Source organism: Myxocyprinus asiaticus, chromosome 15 (genome assembly GCF_019703515.2).
Source record: "Myxocyprinus asiaticus isolate MX2 ecotype Aquarium Trade chromosome 15, UBuf_Myxa_2, whole genome shotgun sequence".
Taxonomy (NCBI): domain Eukaryota; kingdom Metazoa; phylum Chordata; class Actinopteri; order Cypriniformes; family Catostomidae; genus Myxocyprinus; species Myxocyprinus asiaticus.
The window spans coordinates 41,571,895-41,591,663 of NC_059358.1; the positions used below are offsets into that span (position 1 = coordinate 41,571,895).

General features: G+C 37.4%; 1 pseudogene; it reads left to right on the forward strand.

The window, feature by feature from the left end:
• LOC127452702 (inhibitor of Bruton tyrosine kinase-like) overlaps positions 1 to 17,008 on the forward strand; it is a 42,336-nt pseudogene extending 25,328 nt beyond the window's left edge.
• The last annotated feature ends 2,761 nt before the right edge of the window (positions 17,009 to 19,769 follow it).

The following is a 19,769-nucleotide window of genomic DNA, read 5'->3' on the forward strand; positions in this document are numbered from 1 at the left end:
GAATGAGAGGTGGTAACGTAATAAAATTAATGTGTTTTCAAACAAAAAAGTATTAGTGTGAACATGGCCTAGCCCTCATGTTCTTCCAGACCCATGACTTTCTACAGTGGAACACAAAAGAAAATATTAAGCAGAATGTCTAAGCTGCTCTTTTCCATACAATGAAAGCTGGTAGGGACTGGGCTGTTAAGGGTCCGCACACCAATCTGGCGGATGACATGGCATATTCTAAAATTCAAAATACTTATTTTCAATGAAGGTATGCACACTGCTGTTCGCATCTGTCACGTCGCTCAGCAACGACTCCAGAGGCTGCTCATAATTCTGCAGCACCATGGAGCTCAACTTCTAATCGTTCAGTTTGCGCAGTTACAACAGTTTCATACACTAACCTGCAAACTCATCATTGTCACTTTGATCATTCTTGAAGAAGTACAAGAACCTTCGTAACTTTTGTGTGCATGTTGACTAGATTCACATCTTTGGACTGCCACATGTACCGCATCAATGCGTACTGTGTGTGATTCCTGTGCCTTGTCCTAACGGCACTTCTCGTCTGGTGTGCGACTGGCTTTAAGCTCCAAAATGCAAAAAACCCCCCCAAAAAACTGTAATAATATAATAAATACTTCTGACAGCACAAGTTTTCTGAAGTCATACGATTGTACCGGGTAATCCTTCCTTGCTCATTTCAATTGTATGGAGATAAAGGGGTCCGCACATTCAGTGTGAATTTTCATATTGTCATGTTTGCATCAAGCATAATAATATCTGTGTTATACTGGCTGTGTTATTTTGATGTATGATACATGTGTAGATCTCTTCTTCCCCCTTCAGGCCACCAGCTGCACTGCACTAGACATGCCCACCCCCTCTGAGATCCTGCAGGTTATTCTGGAGTATGTCTATACCGATGAGTCCCAGACTGTCAAAGGTTTCTCCCCATATTATATAATCATTGATGCATTACTGTTATTTCCTCTGTGGATTCCATAATCCTGTGTCAGGATGGGAATCTCAGCAAATTTAACAATTCTGGTTCCTTAACTCTTTATTAGATTAGTTGGTAACACTTTATAAAGTATTTGTAAAGCATTCGTTTTTAGTTTATTCAGTATTTATAAATCATTTTTCTCCTAGTATGTTATTGTACACCTAGTATGTTATTCATTTATATTTACTGTAGCAAATTGTTAATTATTATTTAATAAGTTCACATATAACCAGTTTGATAATGGTTTTCATCCAAGTTTCAACTTGTTAACCATACCTAAATAATATATTTTAGTTGATTCAAACCAGTGCTAAAGAAGTGATTGTGAGAACATTAAGAGGACATAAATACATATTTAATAAAGAAATGATTTATACGTTTACAAATGCAATGAACTGGACATATATTAATGTTTAATTAATGTGTTACTAACTTACTAATGTGTTAATAACTGTTTTAGGAACACTTACTATTAAAGCAATTAATGCGTAATAAGTATTTCGGGTGAGAATAAAGTGAGAACTATGCGTAATTAAACATTTATTAATTATTACCCATTACTCTGAAAAGTTAACATGGTTATGTCATGGCAGTGGCCAACTTAGTAAGTTGTTAAGTAAGTACCAGTATCAAACTGCTTATATATGAACTTTTTAAACATAAAATGCTTTTTGCTACAGTAAATATTTAAAAGTAACGTACTATTTGTATGTAGCCTATTAATGTGTTAATAGTGTTGGAACAATAATTTATAAATGATCAATTAACTATAAACTAATGCTTTACAAATACTTAATACTGTGTAGTTATTATAAAGTGTTACAGATTATTATTATTATTATTATTATTATTATTATTATTTTAGTACTTTTGAGGACAAAAAAATTGGGAGTAAGAAATGCTGTTCTTTTTTCATTTAGCAAAAGAAATGCTATTCTTCTGCATCTGTTGCCAAATGATGAGAACATTTTAGATTTCAAAAGCACAAATATGACATCACAAATACAATTCTTACACAGACTTTATGTGGCACAGAGGTTGCATAAATGCTGTACAACAAAAATATAAATATCAAACAATTTGGTAACATTTCATTCATTTCCACTTATTACAACAAAACCCAAATTCGGTGTAATCTCTCAATCTCTCTATACCAGAGTGTGTGAATGTGGAGTTTGTGTGTAACATACTGGTGGTGGCCAATCAATAATCTCAAAAAGCCAAGCTATTTATTTAATGCTCCAGTAGGAGTGTTTAGTGGATGGATGTTGTTCAGAATGCTGTGTTCTGTGCAGTGACATTGAAGAACACAGCAGAATTACTGGAGTTTGCCACCGTGTACAATGCCGAGGAGCTCAAACTGTCCTGCCTGCAGTTCACTGTCTTCAGCATGGCCACCCTGCTGGAGTCCAAGTAAGATCAAGACCATATATTCTAGACGAAAAATTAAGGCCGATATAATCACTGATATTTTGACCCTGTGATCAGCCGGTACCGATCTAGGTGCCAAAATTTATTTTTCTTGTGCCCATTGCCACACTTATAATACCATCTCTAAAGCTTGAAGAGTTCAGAATACAGTAACTTGAAAAGTAGCTAATACTTCAATATATTAGTCAAAGTAAACCTGACAAAAACTTATGAGAATAACATGATGAAATATTGACTGAATTTAAAGGGCAGTTTCGTCACAACACTAAAACTGTGATTAAAACAAAAACATGTGTAAACATTAACACTGATTGAAAACTATGAAAAATTATGCAGAGCAGATAAATCAGTATTTTTATTAGTTAAGTTAAAAAGTACACATTAATTAGGACCTTGTTTATCATGTTGTCAGAAGTTTCTTTTAATCATTTTTCCATAAAAATGTGTATTTATTGTTATTCATCTCAAGCAACCAAAGACAATTCAGTGTGGTAAAACTTGTCCTGGACTAAGGAAATTCCTCTGTTGTGTGACTGTGGTGAATTTCTTTGATTTGTTATCCAGTAGCTTCCTTCCTTTTCTTTCCAATTCAAATTCCATCTGTCTTTCTCTGTGTGTGCGTGTGCGTGTGTGTATCAGAGCATTGGAGATCCTGAGTGATGATGTTCTACTGGAGTTAACTGCTGCTTACAGGAGAATGGCGAGTTGAAATCAACACTCCTCTGGTTTATTAAAGCTACTTCTGACATCAAACTCCTGACAGACCCTAGCCATGCAGAGATGTCTCATCACACCATACTCCACTGCTCCTGATCTCAGCACTTACAAGGACAGACAGTGGGACTCTGCAGTGGACTGTAAGAGCAGCTCTGAACCCGATCACTCCAGGTGTGACTTCTGCCCCACTGAACATATGAAACACAGAAACATGCATTTGGAAGGAGGTTTCAGCTTAAAAGAATTGTTCACCCTAAAATGACACTTTTCTCATCATTTACTTTCCCTCATGTCATTCCGACTCACAATACAATATCCAACTAGTGTGTTTTTTCTCTCCATGAAAAAAAAAAGAGACATCAGGCAAAATGTTAAGCTTCTGTTTTCCACGCAGCAAAAGTGGTCGGTGTTTAATATTGTCAAGCTCCAATTAGAACAGAAAACCAATTTAAAAGCACAGTTGAAGTATCAGTTCAGTATCAGAATTCTACTGAAGTCATACGATGGCTTTGTGTGTGAAACTAAAATTTAAGCTGTTATTCACTGATAAACTTCCTCTTCACCGCAGCTATCAAATCTCATTTGTACTTGTGTTGGGTTAAAAAATGGTACCTTTTAGATGCTCCTCTTCAGGTTTCTCCATTAGTTCTCATGCAGGAAGTTTGAAAAACAAGTCTGCAAATGACATTTGAAAAGCAGAGGGGGATATTGTCAGTGAATAACAACTTAAGTTTTAGTCTGTTCCTCACACAAAGCTATCATATGGGTTCAGAAGAATGAATGAATAGTACAGAAGTCTTTTTGGCTAATTTTATTATACTTTGGTGCTTTTTTCGTCTTTTTGTCTACTTTTCAGTATAAATCACCATCCACATTCATTATACCATGGTCTGTTTGAATACACAATTCTGACTGGATGGAATGCATGCGTTAAAACCACTTAATGCACAGGTAGTTCCAGTCAGTTTTAATCACCGTTCTATAGTAATGCGCCTGTGGCGCCCCACGATCACACATAGCTTACTGAAGCTCTGAAGGAGATTTGTTTTATAACCTCAGCCTTTTGCTGTTTTGAAATTGTGCAAGGCCACATCGCGATTTCATTCTTAATTCAATCAATTGTGCTGCATTAATGGATATCATATGGATGTCTCAGAGGTAAAGTCTGCGGGTTTTGAGCATTTTGGATGATTTTCTCCTCAACATGTACAGTAAGTGCTACTTTTACAACTGTCACATCAGCTTTTTCCTCAATGTGAAAATGACAATGATAGGAATTAAATATTACATGTTCTTCTACATTATGTGGCTATTATTATTTCTGGATTGTGTATTTAAATTCACAGTTTTTAAAGAGTGTTTGGTCTCAAAAAACTGATATTATCGCACTACTTTATCTCTCTGTAGAACGGGTAGAACTCTAGATCTGGAGATAAAGTTAACCGTTATTGTTAATCTTCCAGTCAAAAGTTGTACTGTAAAAATCTATGACAGCTGTAACTAATCAATGCTGGCAAGTGACCATGGAATAACCCATGGCTAGGTGTGCATTAAACGATTTGAATGCACTTCCCAGAGGTTCTTTGCCTCCATGTCATGCATTAAAATCATTTAATGCACACCTAGCCGTGGGTGGGTAGCAGACTTCTAGTTCACACTGATCTTATTTATATAATAAAAGTGGATCGGTACCAAGGTTGTTTTTTTAAAAAAAAAAAAAGCATCATTAATAGTCGTCATCCATCTGTCTTGCTATATTCCAAGTCAGCCACACAGTAGCTTTGTGTGAGGAATGGACCAACAATTAAACTTATTTGCTGAAAATTTTCCTCCACTGCAGCAGTCAAATCTCAAGAGGGTGAGTAAATGGGAGAGCTTTTCCTTTGTCTAATTCAGGGGTGTCAAACGTATGGCCCGTGGGCCGGATCCAGCCCATCAAGGAGTCATCTCCAGCCCGCAGGATGATTTGCGGAAAAAATAAATAAGTAATGTTTGAATACATTCACGTTGATTTAGCCTGTAACTTGGGTAAGATGTATTCATACTATTATTTTATTAGCAACAGCAGAACAGATAAACATTTACATTTGTGGTGTTGCATGTAGCTATGTTATAGTTTGCATGATCAGAGGAATTTCTATTAATTACGTGGGACATTCAGTGCTCGCAGAGTCACGTGTGTCAGTGAACGCCACACATGTCTGAGGGTGACACAAGTTCCATGGCCACACATTCCCACTGTGAAGTTTCTCTCACAGAAATAATGACAACATGGACAGGTCCAAGGATATATATTAGATGTAATAACTGTTGCATTGTTTCTGTGCCATTGAACTATTATTCATTTTAAGCAGGTGTCAGTTTCTTGGCGTTTATGTTCGGTTTCAGATGGTTTAATGAGGCTAAAGCTCCAGCAAAAGAGCAAGTGGTTCTCTCTTTTTCTTGTAAATGTTATTGCTTGATTCCCTTCAACTAATTGTGTGTATTTGTGATGTAAACTGAAATTAGTAAATTCTGTGTTTTTCCTTTTTGTTCAGAGTAAAATTAGCCACATGTGAATATGATATGCGCAGTGGTGGGTTATTTCTTTGGCAGGTGACTTATACAAATCTTGGAGTGACGTGACAAGAAATGCTGTTAGACACAAAGACACGCATTTGAAGAAACACACTTGATTATATTTTGAAGAACAGACGAAAGAATATAGCCATTGATTCGCTGTGTATTCAGAGGTGCTCCGCCGCCCATAAGCGCCGCACTTCTCATAGAACACATGCATGCTGAGTGCTCACTGTTTCTGCTGTTTCAGTCATCTGAATATACAGTAGTTTGCAACTGCAAGAACAGTGTTGTCAATGAGAATGCTGCAAATGATTTCAGACCACTTAGGAGGTGCTCTAAGTTTAGTTCGCTTGATTTCCACGGAGCAGTTCACATTTACATGCATTGTGGATGCAACATTGCTTAATTCCAAACATTTGTGGCTGTCGCTGTTTGAATACATTACCATACAAAGCAAATGACATGCAGACATTAATGAATTATCATGTGTGCCATCAAAATTCACTACAGCATCAGAGGTGGTATTTTATATATCTTTATGAATAACCAAAGGAGCTGGGGAAAAAATCAAAGTGGCTGGTGAAATTGGGCTTTTACAGCCACTGTGGCTGGTGGGCAAAAACAGTTTGTATCTTTTTAATCCCAGTGTTAACTATGAAAACAGCATCTTTCTATTTTACTTTGCTCCACCGCTGAACTACCAGCGTCACTAAAGAAATTATATTTTACCCAAGTTATGAGATTGCAGTCTGAATTGAATGTGGTGACATAAAAAAGAATGCACCGTGAAATAACACTAAAACAGAGAGCCTTTCTATTGTGTTCACTGGCTGTACTCAACAACAAACAAAGTGACTGGTTTAGTCAGATTCATGAATAAATGACTCTTATGAGCTGGTACTTTTAAAACAGTGATTCACCAGCTCAGGAGTTCTCGTTTTGAATCAGTTTGACAAATCCTTCAGTGAATGAACTTACTGAATTACACGGAGGGGCTGAATGAATGTGATTTTCTGTAAGTTGCTCGCAGTTATGTCAATGTTTTGTGTACAAAGTTGATCAAATATGATAATATATGATACATTTTTTTTTAAAGATAATTAATCATTTTAATACATAATTTTAAAAGTTATTTAAACATATATGGAATGTACAGATATGGAAAAAAGTTAAGAGACCACTGCAAAATTATCAGTTTCTCTGGATTTACTATTTATAGGTATGTTTTTGAGTAAAATGAACATTTTTGTTTTATTCTATAAGATAATGGCAACATTTCTCCCAAATTCCAAATAAAAATATTGTCATTTAGAGCATTTTTTTGCAGAAAATGACAACTGGCCAAAATAACAAAAAAGATGCAGTGTTTTCAGACCTCCAATAATGCAAAGTTCATATTCATTTTTAAACAACACAATACTAATATTTTAGGAAGAGTTCAGAAATTGATATTTGGTGGAATAACCCTGATTTCCCATCACAGCTTTCATGCATCTTGGCATGTTCTCTACCAGTCTTTCACATTGCTGTTGGGTGACTTTATGCCACTCCTGGCGCAAAAATTCAAGCAGCTCGGCTTTGTTTGATGGCTTGTGGCCATCCATCTTCCTCTTGATCACATTCCAGAGGTTTTCAATGGGGTTCAGGTTTGGAGATTGGGCTGGCCATGACAGGGTCTTGTTCCGGTGGTCCTCAATCCACACCTTGATTGACCTGGCTGTGTGGCATGGAGCATTGTCCTGCTGGATTTCACCGATCCTCCACCTGGTCGTCTAATGTTTAGATGGAGACCTGGAGAGGGCTTCAAGCCACAGTGTCACTCACACACTGTGAAATTTGGTGGAGGATGGGTGATGATATGGGGGTGCTTCAGCAAGGCTGGAATCGGGCAGATTCATCTTTGTGAAGGATGCGTGAATCAAGCCACGTACAAGGTTATCCTGGAAGAAAATGTGCTTCCTTCTGCTCTGACAATATTCCCCAACTCTGAGAATTCATTTTTCCAGCAGGACAATGCTCCCATTGAATTTCATTGAAAACCTCTGGAATGTTCCCCAAGAGGAAGATGGATGGCCACAAGCCATCAAACAAAGCCAAGCTGTTTGAATTCTTATGCCAGGAGTGGCATAAAGTCACTCAACAGCAATGTGAAAGACTGATAGACAGCATGCCAAGACGCATTAAAGCTGAGATTGAAAATCAGGGTTATTCCACCAAATATCAATTTCTGAACTCTTCCTAAGTTAAAACATTAGTATTGTGTTGTTTAAAAATGAATATGAACTTTGCATTATTGGAGGTCTGAAAACACTGCATCTTTTTTGTTATTTTGACCAGTTGTCATTTTCTGCAAATAAATGCTGTAAATGACAATATTTTTATTTGGAATTTGGGAGAAATGTTGCCAGTACTTTATAGAATAAAACAAAAATGTCAATTTTACTCAAACACATACCTATAAATAGTAAATTAATAGTTAATTTTTCCAGAGCTGTATATATATATATATATATATATATATACATATATACACACACACACACACACACACACACACACAGTATATATACAGTGGCATGCAAAAGTTTGGGCACCTCTGATTGAAATTTCTGTTGCTGTGAATACCTAAGCGAGCAAAAGACGACCTGATTTCCAAAAGGCTTAAAGTTAAAGATGACACATTTCTTTAATATTTTAAGCAATTTTACTTTTTTATATTCATCTTTTACAGTTTCAAAATAACAAAAAAGGAAAAGGGCCTGAAGCAAAAGTTTGGGCACCCTGCATGGTCAGTACTTAGTAACACCCCCTGGCAAGTATCACAGCCTGTAAAAGCTTTTTGTAGCCAGCTAAGTGTCTTTCAGTTTTTGTTTTGGGGTATTTTTGCCCATTCTTCCTTGCAAAAGCTTCTAGTTCTGTGAGATTCTTCGGCCGTCTTGCATGCACTGCTCTTTTGAGGTCTATCCACAGATTTTCGATGATGTTTAGGTCAGGGGACTGTGAGGGCCATGGCAAAACCTTCAGCTTGCGCCTCTTGAGGTAATACATTGTGGATTTTGAGGTGTGTTTAGAATCATTATCCTGTTGTAGAAGCAATCCTCTTTTCATCTTCAGCTTTTTTACAGATGGTGTGATGTTGGCTTCCAGAATTTGCTGGTATTTAATTTAATCCATTCTTTCCTCTACCAGTGAAATGTTCCCCTGTGTCACTGGCATCAACACAAGCCCAAAGCATGATCGATCCACCCCTGTGCTTAACAGTTGGAGAGGTGTTCTTTTCATGAAAATCTGCACCCTTTTTTCTCCAAACATACCTTTGCTCATTGCAGCCATAAAGTTATATTTTAACTTCATCAGTCTGCAGGACTTGTTTCCAAAATGCATCAGGCTTGTTTAGATGTTCATTTGCAAACTTCTGATGCTGAAATTTGTGGTGAGGATGCAGGAAATGTTTTCTTCTCATGACTCTTCCATGAAGGTCATATTTGTGCAGGTGTCACAGTGCACCACTATTCCAGAGTCTGCTAAATCTTCCTTAAGATCTTTTGCAGTCAAACAGGGGTTTTGATTTGCCTTTATAGCAATCCTACGAGGAGTTCTCTCTGAAAGTTTTCTTGGTCTTCCAGACCTCAACTTGAACTCCACCATTCCTTTTAACTGCCATTTCTTAATTACATTATGAACTGAGGAAATGGCTACCTGAAAACACTTTGCTATCTTCTTATAGCCTTCTCCAGCTTTGTGTGCATCAATTATTTAAATTTTCAGAGTGCTAGGCAGCTGCTTGTTGGGACAAGGTTTGAGGAGTCAGAGTATTTGTAAAGCTTTGAAATTTGCATCACCTGGCCTTTCCAAATGATGATTGTGAACAAGCCATAGCCCTAACAAGCAAATTAAGGTCTGAGACCTTGGTAAAAGTTATCTGAGAGCTCAAAGCATGGTGCTCCTTTTCTTTTTTTCACTCTAAAATTGTACAAAATAAAAATAATACATTAATATTGCTTAAAATGTTGAAAAGAATGTTTCATCTTTAACTTTATGCCTTTTGGAGATCAGTTCATCTTCTACTCACTTAACTATTCACAGCAACAGAAAGTTTGACCAGGGGTGCCCAAACTTTTGCATGCCACTGTAATTTATAAATATAAACTTCAGCCCCCAAGCAATGTCACTTGGTCCAATCAGGCCCACAACCCAAAATGAGTTTGACACCCCTGGTCTAATTGCTGTTTCCAGGAGGAGAGGGGTGGACCAATAGGATTGAAGAATCCACCTGGGACCCCTGTTTTGAAGAATGGCCCCATGCCAACTCAAGATTCCACCCCTGAACCCATCCCTACAGTAAGAGCAAGGCGAATTGAATGCTCTGTCACTGCAAGCAGCTCTAATACTGGTTCACTTGGAGATGCTGTAGATATTCTTAATTCATGTCAGTGTAATCCTGAATGGATGTTCTTCTCTCCAGACCAGCTCCAGTCCTGGACCTCAGGGCCATCATGGAGATGGAGGCTAACTCATTGTACCAGGACACCACATCTAAAAGTCCCAGCTCGTAAGTTTTCTATTATGGTAGACCACTTAGATAATGTGGAAGAAAAAAAGTCCATTGTCATGTCACACTGAGACAGACTAAAAAGTGATATAGCTAAAAAAATCACAATATTTTCCATGATTAAAACATTTCAATCTTAAAGGAATAATCCGGGTTCAATACAAGTTAAGCTCAATCATCAGCATTTGTGGCATAATGTTGATTACCACAAAAAAATGTTTGACTCGTCCCTCGTTTATTAAAAAAGCAAAACACGTGCTTACAGTAAGGCACTTACAATGGAAGTGAATGTGGCCAGTTGTCATCATGACAAGGAAGTTGTAATATGGGTTATATCTTTAAACGGAAAAGGTTGGTAAACGATTTTATCACACCAAAATCGTTAACACGTATAATGTTTACGTCTAGCGGTTGTACTTTTGAAACATTGATTTTAAGTCTCTTACTGTAACTTTGATTATTTTTGCATTTTTTAAATGAACCTTTTTTTCCCCCTTTTTTGTGCTTTTTTTTAAATGCAACTTTTTTATAACCTTTTTTTATATATAAAAATGAGGGACAAGTCAAAGTTATTTTAATAACTTTGACTTGTCCCTCATTATTTAAAAAAAAGGAAAAAGTTGAATTTGTATTGAACACGGAACATTCCTTTAACGCTTTCATACTCGCAAGTCGCTAGTCAAGGAAGGATCGCGAAATTAGTCTTTTGACACAGTCTTTAGGAAACTTTAGACTAAAAATGCCCAGGAAAATCACATTAAAATCAACGCAATATTCACAATGTTGCTTAATTTTAAGTCTGCTCTAAAATCGTTGCAAATATATAATGAATATTTATTATATCAGCCAGTCCTGGTAATAAACACAGTCTCCTCTTCAGAAACATTTGTTCCATTTTTGCATTCATTCTGTTTTTGTTTTTGTTTTTTTGCATTTATAAATGACAGATCGGGCGGCAGCAATAAAGTGGTGGTCATCTCTGGAAAGCTGTCTCAGAAGCAGAGGGAGATGATGGCATCTCTGGCCTCCAGAGAGAGCAGCACAGAGAACACATCTGCTAAATCACCCCCGTCTGTTACTCCAGTCAAACCTGTGAAAACCTGGTGAGAATCTGACGTCCTGATCACTTTGTGTTCTTATTTCATTCTGGTCCTCTTTACATCTGTGTTAACGTCTCAAGTGATCTGATCACAAGTGGACAGCAGAGACCATAGAACATGTTCTCATGCAAAGCTTAAGATTCAAATTTAGATAAAAGATTTAAATAAACGCACAGTTCCAGCTCGCCTTTTTGGGTTTTATTAGTCGTTTGAGTGTAAGAGAACCACATAAAATGATTTGGTAACGCAGTCTCCATGGATAACAGTCAGCATTTCATTTGGATCAGATCCGAGCAGGAACATGGCTTGTCAGTGCCATGACCACAAGAGTTCATCCTATCAACTGAACAATACTATCAAACATGTCAGATGTTGTTGGCAGGGCCATTAACACGGCCTCATTTGTAAACAGTGATTGGCTGATCACATTTGCCCAACCATTGTTTTTCATTTAATTGGTTATAATACTCTCCTGAATTTTCTATCATTTTGTCAGGTCGACTGCAGGTCAGTCCTCGCCCTCTTCCTGTTCCTTACAGGATCTTCTAGAAGAGGAGGAACAGCGTGGGTAACACACTCAAGTTTCTCCAGTGACCAGCTGGAGTCCAGTGACTGCTGCAGGACCGACCATGCTGTATGTGCCAAAAGAGTGACCTTTAAATGTGCCAAGACTAGCAACCCGGACAAACCAGCAGGGTGAGGAACACATCATTAACATTAGGCATTATACAATGATAATTGTTTCAAACAGGAGTGTGCTACTTTTAGCATGCTAATATTGTTCATTGGACATTAGTCAGTCTTTAAAGGAATAGTTCACCCAAAAATGAAAATTCTCTCATCATTTACTCACCCTCATGCCATCCCAGATGTGTATTCCTTTCTTTCTTCTGCAGAACACAAATTATGATTTTTAGAAGAATATTTCAGCTCTGTAGGTCCATACAAGGCAAGTAAATAGTGGCCAAAACTTTGAAGCTCCAAAGAGCACATAAATGCAGCGGAAAAGTAATCCATGATCATGATCATGATTTCAAGCTCGATTACACTTCCTAGTGCTTGACATATATGCAGAGCACTAGATGGCAATAGGAAGTGTAATCGAGCTTGAAATCATGATCACCAAGGAGACTGCTGATGTCTAGATCTATAGTAGAAAAAGAGTTACATTTTGGTCTGTTCTCATCCAAAACCGACTGGATTGCTTCTGAACACATGGATTTAACCACTGGAGTCTTATGAATGACTTTTCAGCTGCCTTTATGTGCTTTTTAGAGCTTCAAAGTTCTGATCACCATTCACTTGCATTGTATGGACTTACAGAGCTGAGATATTCCTCTAAAAATCTTTATTTGTGTTCAGCAGATCAGAAGAAAGTCATACACATCTGGGATGGCATGAGGGTGAGTAAAGAGATGAGAGAACTTTTATTTTTAGGTGAACTATCCCTTTAACCATTTTCATTTTCAAGAGTAAATTTGAATTCTGAATTTAAACATGTATGCTAACTATTATTTACACTCGTTTTAATGACATTCATAAAAGCTCAAATTGTATTCACTTCACATGCAAATATCTTTTATACTTGAATAGGCATCAGCCTTTGAAAATTCTATATTTGTTCACCACTACTACTTATAAACATTTAAAAAATGTCTCTTAAATTATTAGAATGTGTGAGAGTAGTTGTTATTCTAATTATCATTCAGTTGTGTTTTTCACTAGGTGGCACTGTAATTCTTCTATCTTACATGACAGATGAGTGAATAGTCTTATTTGACCATCAGGGTGGACTGTTGAAGCCACAGCAGGTGTCAGACATGCAATGAAGAGTTTGGTCATTTCATCCCTGTTTTTCTCTGGTGACATACTGTATATTTAGACCTTGTGCACACTAATACATTTTAATTTGAAAAATAGGGCTATCGAATAAATTTTGTGCCGATTAATAAATTGAATTAATCGCATATCAATATTTACAGAAAAAGGCCCCCAAATAAAGGTAATTTACACTATAATAATTTAAATAATTATGAATATAATATATAATAAATATTATACTGTAATTCTGATACATTATATCATATACTGTACATATATTGTGGCAACAGACAAGTATGCATTTAGACAATACTCTTTTTGAGGTTTTACAAGTCAAAATATAGTTTTTTATTTCCATATCCTTAAACATATTCCTGTTATTGGTCTACATCCCTCTGCTCTAATTTAAATTGTTGGTCTATGTACTCTTGTGTCAGACAGATGCTTTTGGTCATAGATGCTGTATTTTTAGGATGACAAGTCAAGTTAAACGTAGTTTTAAACTTCGAAAACTTGTCTCAAGATCCCTGCATTCTGTTGTGCTATGTTCAGCTGTCACTGAGCACAAACGCGTGTTTGTGAAAGCCGGAGCTGCCTACTGCTCATTGGTTTGACGAGGAATGTTGCCTGAACAGCTGGAGTTGCGCTGACTGCCCCCTACTGCGTCATGTTGGTACATCAAGCTTGAATTATTCCAGTGGTAATGTAAATTATCACAGAATTTACATACAGGTATGATTAATTATTTTAATATTTTATTTTTCATATAGTTAATGCGTTAAATCGACAGCTCTATTAAAACCCATTAATTTCGCTAGGTTTACACCTCTCATCCACACTACAATGGCGTTTTCTTACGAAAATGGAGCATTTTGAATGCTCTCTTTTACTGCATACTTCAGAAAACAATGACGTGAGGAAACTGAAAATGTATTTTTTGAACGAAAACTGATTAATGTGGACATGGCCTTAGATGTATTATTTTTCTGCCATGTAAATATTATAATTACTTGATTTCCACCAGACCTACTCGTTGAGACTGACTGCTTTACACTTATACTGATACTCAGGGTTCCCATGTCATAGAAAACCTGGAAATATCAGGAAATTTGAAAATTGTGAGTTCCAGGCCTGGAAAAGTCAGGGAAATTTCTATAGTGAATATAATTTTTCCTAGTTACACTCAGCTCTTAAGTGCTAAATCAGTTAGAAGTTGCTCTTTGTGAGTGAAATCTCAATAAAATATTTTTCAGTAATTACGAGCGACTTAAAAAACAAATCATGGAAATTCATTGGGAAAAAATGTGGGATATTTGAGAGTGCATCTCTATATGTGATGCAAACAACTCTTTGGGTTTGTGGATTTTCTTGTTTTTTTCGGTTCTTCAGGATTTCTTCTAGAATGTTCTGCAGGAAGTTTCCTTATCCGAGATGTGTTATTACTGATCTGACCTGAGCCTGCAGATGTATCTGTGGCTAATGACTCTCTCTCTCTCTCTCTCTCTCTCTCTCTCTCTCTCTCTCTCTCTCTCTCTCTCTCTCTCTCTCTCTCTCTCTGTCTTTGTCTCTCTCTGTCTCTGCCTGTTGGGGCTGGTGTTTATGACTGCCGTGATGAAGCAGAGCTCTGAATATTTACCCACAGCGCTCCACTGCCCGTCTGTGATTGTAATCTCTATTGATAAGGGCAAACTTTATGTCACAAACACTCTCGTCCCTGGTGCTCGACATCATGTGTATTTACGAGTGCATGTTGAGAGGAAGTAGCAGGTTGGACAGGCCAGACGAACTTGCCGTGTGTCACTGATTTCAGGTATAGACTGATTGTGTCAAGAATATTTTGCATCACCACACAGAATTGCACAAATAATTATTGTTTTCAAACAGGTTTCCTGAAAACTCCCCCCATCGTTCATTGGTTGCACAAACAGATAGTCCTGCCCCAAACTTGCACCGCTGGTTGAGACAATGTTGTTGTCGGGCTGGTCTCGATGCTCAAACAAACAGAGCAATGTTCTGATGACACCACAGTTACTCAACATGTGCACTTGCAAGCATTGACTGTGTCTGTTCTTTCTTGTGTTTCCCCCGTCAGCTCTTGGGTGTTGAGAGCAGTGGGCAGCCCTTCCTCCACCTCTACTGACACATTGGCTTCCATAGTGGAGGAGGAGAGGAAACAGGAAGCTGCACTTATCCGCAGCCGTGAGAAACCACTTGCACTTATACAGGTAACAGAGTTCTGTTACACACCGATCAGCCATAACATTAAAACCTAATATTAAAATTGCCTAATATTGTGTAGGTCCCCCTCATGCTGCCAAAACAGCGCCAACCCGCATCTCAGAATAGCATTCTGAGATGATATTCTTCTCACCACAATTGTACAGAGCAGTTATCTGAGTTACCGTAGACTTTGTCAGTTCGAACCAGTCTTGGCACCATTCGGAGTAAATTCTAGAGATTGTTGTGTGTGAAAATCCCAGGAGATCAGCAGTTACAGAAATACTCAAACCAGCCCATCTGGCACCAACAATCATCCATGCGATTATCTAATCAGCAAATCATGTGCCAGAAGTGCAGTGCATAAAATCATGCAGATACGCGTCATATTCACATCAACCATCAGAATGGGGAAAAAATTTGATCTCAGTGATTTGGAGCGTGGCATGATTGTTGGTGCCAGGCAGGCTGGTTTGAGTATTTCTATAACTGCTGATCTTTTGGGATTTTCACACACAACAGTCTCTAGAATTTACTCAGAATGGTGCCAAAAGCAAAAAACATCCAGTGAGCGGCAGTTCTGTGGATGGAAGTGCCTTGTTGATGAGAGAGTTCAAAAGAGAATGGCCAGAGTTTGAACTGACAAAGTCTATGGTAACTCAGATAACCGCTCTGTACATGCTATTCAGAGATGCGGGTTGGCGCTGTTTTGGCGGCATGAGGGGGACCTACACCATATTAGGCAGGTGGTTTTAATGTTGTGGCTGATCGGTGTATGAGACATTTGGGTTGGGTATTGCCAGTACCTTGCAATACGATAATACATGTTCATCACAATATCAGAATTGAAGCACGACTGTTACTGCTCAAAACAAATTCTGAAATGTTTCTCAATGCATGTCTATTAATGCAGATCCTACTATCTGAGCAATTCAAGTTTGAAGTGCCTCTTAAATTCAAAACATGTTTTTGCACGTTCACACTTTTGTGTTAAAATATTCATATTTGAAAGACAAGAAAACCATAAAACAGGAAATGATATCAGAGAGAGGACCTCTGTAGACCCTCTTGACTGTGTGTCAAGGTCAATAAGCTTTTAAAAAATATCAGAAAAGATGACCTTTCTTTGATACGGCAAGGTTAGTACAGGCTCATGTCAAAGGGTATAACCACAAGAAAACATTGATATTCAAAAGTTCTTCATATTTGTAGTTGGAATGTTTTTGAAATGTGTACACTTGCATGTATTCAAGGTGTAAGGAAAACATGTTAGGTCTTACACCACAGCCATTAAATAAAATCTTTTGTTGAAACTGGTATACATGCTTATCAAAATGTTAGTTTTAAACCATCATAAATACAAAGATTATTTCTAAGAACTTGGCACGTGCGTTTTAAATTTGATTTTTCAAAAATGTCTCCTTTTCCTCATCTTGGACATCCTTATTTTTCATTCAGCTTTACACTTGTTCTTCTTCTCATTGCTGCAGATTGAAGAAAGAGCAATTCAAGACCTGATACTCCATTACAAGGCTGTTAATAACCCAGAGCTGATACTGGTGTGAGAGATCGTCTCAAGGCCCAATCGCCACCCCTACCTGGAACAAACACTGATGACATCACACTCACCCTCCAGTTTAATGCTGTATTGAGGTACATTACAAGCAGTGCTCTGTTTTCATCGCCTTATTCTGCAGGATGCACTGCTTATTTCATAGCAGCTTTTTTCATTGATTTCTATAATAATTTTTCTCTTAATGGGAATTCAAGACTGGAATCTGGGGTAGAATCTATTGTTTTTGCCCCCAAAGGGTCTGTCGCCACGTGTGCTAGTGAGAGTACTTGCCAAAGGATATTTGTATGTAATTTTATTTTTATTTATTTATTTTTTGTTTCATGAAATCCAGTGTTGGAATGATCTGCATATCCCAGTTGTGTGTGTGTGTGCGTGCGCACGCTGCAGTGACCAAGCAGAGTAGACTCCTCTCACATGTTGTAACAATATGAAGAAAATCCAATCAGCCTTGTAAAGCAATAAACATTTTATTAGGCTGCTCACAAGGGCTGTTTGAAGGAGCTGCTTTTAAAAGATTCATTAACTTCCTGGGCACAACAAAAGGAGCTGACATTTACAAATCAGCTTTTTATGTAACTGTTTCCTCATGCAATCCCCATAAATATCAATACATGCTCATTTTTGGGTGTGGATGTAATGGTAGGTTTTTGTTTTTATTTGTGACTGCCAGAACATTTGTTGCACAGGAAAAAAAAAAATGCAGTTGTCAGTTTTTTGAATACCTCTTATTTGTTTTATTTTTGTTTATTTTTTATAGTTTTTTTGAATGTAGAATATGCGCATCAGAACCTGTATTGTGTATATTTAGTCTCTTTTCCCACTATTTTAAACCGTCTGGGTTCCGGAAGTATTTTTCTCATTCATTAATTCCACAGGGACTTCATAAGAGTTCCATGTCATGGACCAAACCAACCAGCTCCAAAGTGAATCATGACATTACAAACTTTGATTTGAAGCAAAAAATTATTTGAAAATCAGAAAGAAAGAAGACTATGAACTTAATGTCTTTCATGAAGGAATGAACTACAATCCCACAAAGGATTGCGAATGCTGAAAAACGAGGAAAAAATGTATAACTGTTGATTTAAAGTTATTACTTATAATAATCGAATCAGTATAGTTATTACAGGGAGACTGACTCTGTTGTGTCATTCACAGTGCATTATAGAAGTGGGTGGTTGAGGCAGAGCTTCAGAGAAGCTGCAGAGAAATTATATTATTATTTAGCATCTTGTTTTTAAATTCTGTTGATTGGTTCAAACATTTACATCCCCAGTTTGCCAAACACTGAAGCTCAACATTTTCATTAATAATCTTTGACCAGTTTAGATGCTGATTCATTCAGTTCATAACATAAGAAAATGAGTTGTGCCATCACCGTGCTCAAGATTGCCATTGCAAGTCTCACAAAATGTCCTCAGTGTCTGTCTCTACTAGTTGTAGCAGACAAGTTGACTAGTTTTACAGTCGTTGGGGTCAGAGAAGATCGTGTCTCGAGTGACGTTACTGAAGTGATGTCACCTCTCTTTCATTTGTCAAATTTGTGCTCATGCAGTCATCTCAAGCTCATTCTAATGAATTTGATGTTTGGTGTGATTTGATTAAGCAGAGAACCCTTTCCTTTCCAACAAATCCCTCTCTTTGCATTCGTTAGAGTCATCAGAACATTCAAACCTGACGCTAATGGAGTGTGTCAGATGACCCCTCCATAAATAGGTGCATGATGGTTAAGGATCCTAATATGCAGTAATTAATGTGACAATTTATTTTAAGTATCTGGCAGACACACAGTGAGGTGAATGACAATCACCTGTTCATCTAAAATGGTCAGAGAAAATAAAAAAATAGAAACCTGTAGGGACCCTTTTGACATCCAAGTATGGGAAAGACTGTGAATCTGGATGGTCACATGTATCCTGAGATAAATGAAAAGGACAAATTCTCTGGTACAACTTAACTCAGAGATTACAGTTTTCAAAATGAGTAATACACTGCCAGGACACATTTGACAATTTGTTACTTTTGATCTTAAAAGCCCCTTGATCTAAAGGCTTGAGCTTAAATGCTTGAAGATAGTTGTAGGCAAATTGTTTGTATGTATGATTTTCTAAAAAGTTGAAATAAAGTGTACTGATGCCTTCAACAGAAGCATATACCATCGATGTACAACTTAGGGATAGTTGACCCATAAATGAAAATTCTCTCATCATTTACTCACTATCATGCTGTGTATGATTTTCTTTCTTCTGCAGAAACCAAAAGTATGATTTTTAGATGAATATTTCAGCTCTGTAGGTCCATACAATGCAAGTGAATGGGTGCCAAAATTTTGACGCTCCAAAAAGCACATAAAGGCATCATAAAAGTAATCCATATGACTCCAGTGTTTTAATCCCTATTTTCTGAAGTGATATGATAGGTGTGGGTGATAAACAGACAAATATTTAAATAAAATTTGGGTGAACTACCAATTTAAGAGCTCACGGTAAAAGTATGGAGTCTTGAAAAGCAAGATGTGGATTTAAGTGCAGCTTTAATAAAAGGCAAACTAAACACAAGAAACTAGAAAACCAAACACTCCAACACAACAGCCTAACAAGGACAAGTACTGACCATGACAACGAGAACATGAGGGCATTATATACACAAAGACTAACAAGGTTAACAACTTGGGAAAATCCCACATATGACAGAGACCCTATATTAATGGATGGCTTCTGAGGCCCAAACACAACGACAACGAAAAAAGGATCAGGTGAGGGCAGAGACCAGGGGGATCAAGAAACACTGGTGGCCGAG